Raw genomic sequence first — 8732 nt, 5'->3', positions numbered from 1 at the left:
AGAGTTTTAATGAAGAAGTCTAAGGCCAATTCTATATCCGGAATTTCAGAAGTATATGAGATGTCACTATTGAGTAGATCAAATAGGAAAGCTTGATCACTGAAATAGATTTCTTTTTATAATATTGTGTGATTTTGTTTTCTTTATCTTAATATTCCTGATGCAGGCTGTTGGGCAATGGTCACTGATTCCTAAATCAAAAACTCCACTAGCAATGATCCTGTCTAATCTATTGGACATTTTTTTTTATCAATTAAAGTAGATTTTGAATGATTTTTGGGGTTTGGCCTAGTTGGTTCAGTAACCAATTGGGTTAGGTTTGGGTTTTCACTAACCTCCTTGAGATTATCCAGAATTACTATCCAGCCAATCTAAATTAAAGTCACCCATTATGAGCATTTCAGTATCAGGATACAGAGCTAAAACATTTGCTATTTTATCAACAGAGCTAGCATCAGCCCATGGCGGTCTATACACTCCAATGACAATTAGTGAATTATTTGTGCCTAAGTACATATTTTTTTTTTTTTTTTTAAACTTTGACCAGACAGCTGGTTCTTTTAGCGTTTATCGCTTTTTCTGGTCAAGCATGACCGACAGAAACAGGTTGAATGGGGTATAGATCGGGGGAAGACACTCTGAGAAAATACGGCGAGTCCGGGAGTCGAACTCGTGTACCCCAGATCCGTGACGCGCAAGGTTGTCCCCGACGCCGAAATAGCGCCGAGATACGCGGTGAGCTAGTACATTTTTTAAACATGCATTTCACAGCATTTGGCAATAGTGATTGCATGCAGAATGGTAACTGAAAAACAAGCTTTCACATACATGACCACCCCACCCCCCTTTCAATTCTATCGATTCTAAATACATTCTAAAGGCTTAGTGCAATAGAGGAGTCATCATCAGATTTTTTAAACCATGATTCTGTTATCCGGCTCCGTCTGAGAGATCCGGATCCTCAAGTGGTAATATACTCCTAAACATTTTGTTATGGTTTGACAACGACCCCAAATGCTAACGACACAAGAGAGTAGGATTCAGAGTTGCCAAATACGAGGGCTTGTTTATTTGGTAATAAGAATAAGTGAAACAGGGAAAGCAGGTCAACAAGAACAGGTACAATGAACAAGGGGCAAAGTTCTGCTGCTCTGCAGCTTCTCCCGGAAGGGTAGTCTTGGGAAGCAGGAGCAGACCTCTGTACCGCTCTGCAGAATTCTCACGGAGGATCTCTCAGATGTTGTGCAAGAACCGAGAGAGGGAGAGAGGGAACGAGTCAGTGACAGAGCAGACTTGAAACGAGCAGGAGGACAGGGTGTAATATTCTTCGTGTTAACAACACAGTGATGTGCAATATTCCAAAAACAGCCCAAGTGAATATCTTCATGTAAACACACAGTGAGCAAAAATCCAAACACTGTCCAAATGTGAAATCATATCTTCGTGTAAACACACAGTGAGCAAAAATCCAAACACTGTCCAAATGTGAAATAATATCTTCGGCGTGAGCAAACACACAGAGGGAGGTGGAAGATCCCAAAAATATTATTCCATAAAGGAAAGAGCAAAATCGATAATGGCTGGGTGAGTGACTGTTTGACAAAAAGGTGGTAGACTTCAGTGTAAAGGTTACACACGAAAATCGGAAATAGGTCAAGACAGTCAATCTAGAAAAACTCACCCAGACGAGCTGCGTAAAAGGAACAGGAACAACAGAGGAGGCGAGCGCGCGCCACGGAGCAGGTATCCAAGCGAAGGCTTCTAGGAATTCCTGGAGAACAGCACAGTGAAACAGCAGCAACGGGGAAAAACATCCAGCGACAAATCAAGACGATCCAACAACTTAGGGTGGGGAAAACGGGGTATAAATAATGAGGGATCGATTGATTGAAAAGCAGTGACAGCTGGGGAATGTGATTGACAAGCGTGGGGAAGTGAGAGAACCAATCAGCGACGTCTCAGATGACGTCAACGGGGAGAAACGTGTGAACGAGGGAATTGAAATACTTGACAGAAAAAAATGAATGAAAACAAAGCGAGGGTGGTTAAAGGAACAGAACGAGTGAGAAAGCCAGGACAGAAACCTCACAGTACCCCCCCCTCCACGGGAGCCACCCGGCGACCAGGCCGACCCGGCTCGTCAGGATGGGCCCGATGGAAGTCGGTGATCAAGCCGGGATCCACGATGAGCTGCCGGGAGACCCAGCTACGCTCCTCAGGGCCGTAACCCTCCCAGTCCACCAGGTATTGGAACCCCCGGCCCCGCCGACGAACGCCCATCAACCGGCGGACCTGCCACTGGGGGTGACCATCCACTAGCACAGGAGGCGGTGGATCAGGAGCTGGAGGCATAAGGGGACTGAGGGAGACGGGCTTAACCCGGGAGACATGGAACACGGGGTGGATGTGCATGGATGCAGGAAGCTTCAGGCGCAGGGCCGCCGGACTGAGTACCTTCAGGACCTCGAAAGGACCGACGAAGCGAGGGTTGAGCTTCTTGGCCGAGGACCGTAGCGGGAGGTCCTTCGCGGAGAGCCACACCCTCTGCCCAGGGCGGTAAGTCGGCGCGGGAACCCGGCGCCGGTCGGCACCACGACAGGCGCGCTCAGATGTCCGGAGCAGCGCGGTCCTGGTGATCTCCCAAACGCGACGGCAGCGGTCGAGGTGGACCTGCACGGAGGGAACTGCCACTTCCGTCTCCAGTGCGGGAAAAAGAGGGGGCTGGTAGCCCAGGGAGGCCTCAAAAGGGGAGAGGCCGGTGGCGGAACTGACCATTGAGTTGATCGAGTATTCAACCCAGGGAAGGAAACGACTCCAGGATGCCGGCCTCTCGGCTGCCACACACCGAAGAGCAGACTCCACGCTCTGGTTCATCCTCTCCGTCTGCCCGTTTGTCTGGGGATGGTAGCCAGAGGAGAGACTGACCGTTGCCCCCAATCCCTTGCAGAAAGCCCGCCATACCTGGGAGGTGAACTGGGGCCCCCGGTCAGAGACGATGTCCTGGGGAAAACCGTGAAGGCGGAACACGTGGTGCGTCAGGAGGTCCGCCGTCTCGGCTGCTGAGGGAAGCTTGGAGAGGGCCACGAGGTGGACCCCCTTGCTGAATCGATCCACCACGGTCAGAAGGCAGGTGTTCCCCTGGGAGGAGGGTAGACCAGTGACGAAGTCGAGCGCCACATGTGACCACGGACGGCTTGGAACGGGAAGTGGCTGCAAGAGCCCGGAGGGTGCCTGGTGAGAGGCCTTGCTGCGGGCACAGACCGCGCAGGCCAATACGAACTCCTTGACGTCGTTCCGCATGGTGGGCCACCAGAAACGACGAGCCAGGAAGGAGAACGTGCGATGGACGCCTGGGTGGCAGGCGAACCGGCTGGTATGGCCCCACAGCAGTACCTGGGACCGGACAGAGTCAGGGACGAAGAGACGGCTCCTAGGGACGTTGCTTGGAGCACGTTGGAAGCGTAGGGCACGCCTCACCACACCCTCGATGCCCAAGGTGATGGCTCCAACCACTCGGGCCTCCGGGATGATGGGAGATGGGTCCTCAGAGGGTGGAGCCCCCTTGGAGTGCATCCGGGACAGGGAGTCGGCCTTCTTGTTGCGGGAACCGGGGCGGAAGGTCAGCGAGAAGTCGAACCGACTGAGGAAACTGGCCCATCTCGCCTGCCGACCGTTGAGGCGCCTGGAAGCGCGGATGAACGTTAGGTTCTTGTGGTCCGTCCAGATGGTAAAAGGCTCCTCGGCACCCTCTAGCCAATGACGCCACTCCTCCAGAGCAGCCACGACCGCCAGTAGCTCCCGATTGCCGGTGTCGTAGTTCCTCTCGGCGGGGAGGAAGCGACGCGAGTAGAAGGCGCAAGGATGTACCTTCTGGTCGGAAGGAGAACGCTGGGATAGGACAGCGCCCAGGCCAGAATCCGAGGCGTCCACCTCCACGATGAACTGTCTCTTGGGGTCAGGGTGGAGCAGGATAGGAGCGGAAGTGAACCTTCTCTTGAGGGAGCGGAACGCAGCGCATGCCGCTGGGGACCAGTCGAACGGCAGAGCGGGGGAGGTCAGCTTGGTAAGAGGCTCCGCCACTTGGCTGTAGTTCCGGATGAACCTTCGGTAGAAGTTTGCGAACCCGAGGAAACTCTGTAACTCCTTCCGAGTGGTGGGTTCCGGCCAATCCTCCACAGCCTGGATCTTGCGAGGATCCGCTCGGGTCAAGCCCTTCTCCACGATGAAGCCCAGGTAGTCGACGGAGTTGGAGTGGAAACGGCACTTCTCCGCCTTGACGAAGAGCCGATTGTGGAGGAGGCGCTCCAGCACCCGGCGGACATGCAGGATGTGTTCCTCGAGGGTCCTGGAAAAGATAAGAATGTCGTCCAGGTACACCACCACGAACACCTCCAGCATGTCACGGAGGACATCGTTCATGAGTGCCTGGAATACCGCCGGGGCGTTGGTGAGGCCGAACGGCATCACAAGGTACTCATAGTGGCCCCTGGGGGTCTTGAAGGCGGTCTTCCATTCATCGCCCTCACGGATACGGACAAGATGATAGGCACTTCGGAGATCCAGCTTGGTGAAGAACGAGGCCTGGGTCAGTGGCTCGAAGGTGGAGCTCATGAGAGGTAGGGGGTATTTGTTCTTGATGGTGATCTCGTTGAGCTGACGATAGTCGATGCAGGGTCGCAGGTCCCCATCCTTCTTACCAACAAAGAAGAACCCGGCCGCCACCGGGGAGGAGGAAGGCCGAATGAGTCCTGCTTCCAATGACTCAGAGATGTAGAGATCCATCGCCTTCTTCTCCGGGACAGTCAGACTGTAGAGGCGGCTGCCGGGAAGGGGAGCCCCTTGGCGGAGGTCGATGGCGCAGTCATAGGGGCGGTGAGGTGGAAGGGACTGAGCCCTGGTCTTACTGAATACCTCCATGAGGTCGTGGTACTCGGGAGGAATGGACGAGGGATCCGGGGGCAACTCACCAGCCGGTCTCCGGGGCGGGGGACAAGACGCCGCCTGTAGACAGCGGGCGTGACAGGAGGAGCTCCAGCCCCTGATGGTACCGGAGGACCAGGCGATGTGGGGCTCGTGCAGCGCGAGCCAGGGCCTACCCAGGACCACCGGGACAAGGGGGGATTGGGTAATGAGGAACTGGATCCTCTCTACGTGGTTCCCAGCAATGGTCAGCAAGACTGGGCCGGTCCGTTGAGAGATGTCGGCCAGGCGGTGTTGGTCCAACGAAAAGATCTCCAAGGGCCTCACAAGGGCCTCAAGAGGTATGTTGGCTTGGGTGGCAAACTCGAAGTCGAGGAAGTTCTCGTCTGCCCCAGAGTCGATGAGGGCCTCCACCGTGGCACGTTGGTCCCCCCAGGCCAGGGTGACGCTCATCAGGTGGTCAGGTGGTGCGCGGCGCTGGGAATGGGAAAAACGGCTCACCAGGATCTCCCGGGGTCTTGGTGAGCCCGATCTTTTGGCCGGGTAGGGCAGTCGGCGATACGGTGTCCCGCACCTCCGCAGTAGAGGCAGAGACCGGACCTGAGCCTTGCCTGACGCTCCGCCTGGCTCAGATGAGAGCGTCCCAGCTGCATGGGTTCCTCCTCGCGCACCGGACGGGGAAGCCTGTTACCATCAGTAGTGTTGGGGACGGGGCGTCCAGGAGTCCGGGGTGCTTCAGGAGGTGACAGTCGGGTCCTCTCGCGCCTTCTCTCCAGGAGGCGTCCGTCAATACGGATGACAAGGCTAAACAGCTCCTCGAGGGAGTCGGGCACCTCCCTGGTAGCGAGCTGGTCCCGGACTGCGTCACTGAGCCCCCTTATGAAGGTTAGGCGAAGAGCAGGTTCGTTCCATCCACTCTCCACCGCCGCCAGTCGAAACTCCATGACATAGTCCGTCACCCTGCTGCTCCCTTGTCGGAAGGTCCCCAACCGGGCTCCAGGGTCCAGACCTCGGGCTGGATGGTGGAACACTCTGCGGAGCTCCGCCACGAAGTCTGGGTAGGAGAACAAAAAATCTGCTTCCATTGCCCAGGAGGAAGTGACCCACTGGGCAGCATGGCCTGAAAGTAGGTTGGTTATATAAGCCACTCGGGACCCATGAGCAGAAAAACGGCTTGGTTGATGACGGAAAACCAACTCACATTGCATGATGAATGTGGCACACTCCTCGGGATTACCGTCGAACAGCCGTGGGACGGAGAGAAGGGGTTCCCGAGGTGCGAGATCTGCTGGGGCTGCGGGGAATGTTCCTGAAGGGTGTGAGAGATGAAAAGTATTAACGGCGTCGCCCAGCGAGTTAAGCTGGGCGAGAATCTCGGACTGTTGTCCCGCCATAGCGGCCATTGAACCCTGCATAGGCAGGACCTGGTCCCTGAGGTCCTGCACCGCAGCCGCAGCCCGCTCTAGTTGGAGACCGTGATCCCTGGTCAACTCGACTTGAATTGCAAGTGCGGTTCTGACCCCCTCTGTGTCGGCTGGGGTCGTCATAGTGGTTGGATCGTAATGTTATGGTTTGACAACGACCCCAAATGCTAACGACACAAGAGAGTAGGATTCAGAGTTGCCAAATACGAGGGCTTGTTTATTTGGTAATAAGAATAAGTGAAACAGGGAAAGCAGGTCAACAAGAACAGGTACAATGAACAAGGGGCAAAGTTCTGCTGCTCTGCAGCTTCTCCCGGAAGGGTAGTCTTGGGAAGCAGGAGCAGACCTCTGTACCGCTCTGCAGAATTCTCACGGAGGATCTCTCAGATGTTGTGCAAGAACCGAGAGAGGGAGAGAGGGAACGAGTCAGTGACAGAGCAGACTTGAAACGAGCAGGAGGACAGGGTGTAATATTCTTCGTGTTAACAACACAGTGATGTGCAATATTCCAAAAACAGCCCAAGTGAATATCTTCATGTAAACACACAGTGAGCAAAAATCCAAACACTGTCCAAATGTGAAATCATATCTTCGTGTAAACACACAGTGAGCAAAAATCCAAACACTGTCCAAATGTGAAATAATATCTTCGGCGTGAGCAAACACACAGAGGGAGGTGGAAGATCCCAAAAATATTATTCCATAAAGGAAAGAGCAAAATCGATAATGGCTGGGTGAGTGACTGTTTGACAAAAAGGTGGTAGACTTCAGTGTAAAGGTTACACACGAAAATCGGAAATAGGTCAAGACAGTCAATCTAGAAAAACTCACCCAGACGAGCTGCGTAAAAGGAACAGGAACAACAGAGGAGGCGAGCGCGCGCCACGGAGCAGGTATCCAAGCGAAGGCTTCTAGGAATTCCTGGAGAACAGCACAGTGAAACAGCAGCAACGGGGAAAAACATCCAGCGACAAATCAAGACGATCCAACAACTTAGGGTGGGGAAAACGGGGTATAAATAATGAGGGATCGATTGATTGAAAAGCAGTGACAGCTGGGGAATGTGATTGACAAGCGTGGGGAAGTGAGAGAACCAATCAGCGACGTCTCAGATGACGTCAACGGGGAGAAACGTGTGAACGAGGGAATTGAAATACTTGACAGAAAAAAATGAATGAAAACAAAGCGAGGGTGGTTAAAGGAACAGAACGAGTGAGAAAGCCAGGACAGAAACCTCACACATTTAAATGTATAAAACCCAGGCCATTTTTTTCTTTTTAAGTAGATGGATTCAGACTGACTGTGGATTCAGGTGAAATAATTGGCAATTTAGAAGGTGTAGTAACAGATTATTCCATGGGGATTGTGCTCAAGTCAGAGACAGTAGCTGTATGAATTGTAGTTTGAACCGTTATAGGCTACTCTGACCATTTGTGACCATCCCTAAATTATGGCTTGTAGGTCTATTATTTACAATAACATGTATATTTAATACAACATTATTAATATCAATGTTATAATGGCACAGGCTACAATCCATACGACTATCAATACTAGGAATAACTGCTGTGGGATAGCTAACAGGGGTATAGCGTCAGTCTGCAAGACTGGCTAGATGCAGGAGAAGTTGAATGATATAACTGAGACTCCTTTATAGCTGGGATGAAGTTTATCAGGTTTGTACAAACCCTTCACCGTCCAAAAAGAGTCAAAATGGCCAATGTATCCGTATCCACATGCTGAACAGAAATTTCGCAGCCATCAGCACTGTAAGCACGGCTAAAAAACTCTGAACTGGGCTTTACAAGTCAAGAAGAAACATCACAATAGATCCAGAAACAAAAAAAAACACCATCTAATCCATGCAACACTCCCAGACTTTCCCCAATGAAGATGAGGAACGACTCACTAAAACCTAGCAATAGGGGTAAAAACGCACCACAGGCGGCGTGGAGGAGAGAAACCAGATGGGCCGTTCAAAGGGGATCCCCCAACTGGATGTCGGTGATAATATAGTGTTGCTATGGATGATAGATGGAGGGAGAATAGAACAGACAAATAACTGGTACAGTACGTATACATGTAATGAAACACATATACATACATACATGGTAGCAATAGTATCTAAAGTACATAAGAACACCTTATCTTATCTTATACATCTTAAGTAGTAGTGAATTCCTTTAACCGTTACTCGCCTGAACGAAACAAATGCACAGAACTCGGTCTTGGTGCCAGTAGGACAGAGATGTCCCAATAGCATACGAAAGGTCCACAGTATGACAGACACACATGGTTCACAGTATGACAGACACACATGGTTCACAGTATGACAGACACACATGGTTCACAGTATGACAGACACACATGGTTCACAGTATGACAGAC

This window comes from Notolepis coatsorum, assembly GCF_963971535.1.
Source record: "Notolepis coatsorum genome assembly, chromosome: 12".
NCBI lineage: Eukaryota > Metazoa > Chordata > Actinopteri > Aulopiformes > Paralepididae > Notolepis > Notolepis coatsorum.
Note: the sequence above shows the minus strand (reverse complement) of the source record.